This window comes from Triticum aestivum, chromosome 4A (genome assembly GCF_018294505.1).
Source record: "Triticum aestivum cultivar Chinese Spring chromosome 4A, IWGSC CS RefSeq v2.1, whole genome shotgun sequence".
Taxonomy (NCBI): Eukaryota; Viridiplantae; Streptophyta; class Magnoliopsida; order Poales; family Poaceae; genus Triticum; species Triticum aestivum.
In genome coordinates this window covers 269,848,195-269,848,685 of record NC_057803.1, presented here as the reverse complement: position 1 = coordinate 269,848,685, position 491 = coordinate 269,848,195, and positions in this window count along the sequence as shown.

The window sequence follows — 491 nt, the reverse complement described above, 5'->3', positions numbered from 1 at the left end:
ACAATAATCATGGCAAAAATGACAAATATCCAATTGGAGCAGCAGATCTGACAATTATCTCAAATAGCACTCTTCCAACAGCATTTCGGGCATCAAGATGAACTCAAATGAAAATGATGCAATGAGATGCAATGATGTGCTCTCTGAGGCGAACATTTTGATATGCTATATGCCAAAAACGGGGCTACGGCTGCTGAGATACGACACGACGAACATAGCAAAATAATTAGGGTTGCGGGGCAAAACTCAACCAAGGCAATTTCCAGATCCAGATCTAGCCTGAGTGTACTGTAGCAGCGGCGCGGACTTCGAGCTTCGTTGGAGTCGGACTTGCCGGAGACGGAGTTGGCCGCCGGAGTGGAAGGAGCTCGTGGGGAGGAGGAGGCCGGAGACGGAGGAGAGGTCGTCGGCGGAGGTCCGGGCGGCACGGCACCGGTCGGGAGGCGGTGGGGCCGGTCCGGCGAGCTTGCAGCCGGACGGCATCGATGGCG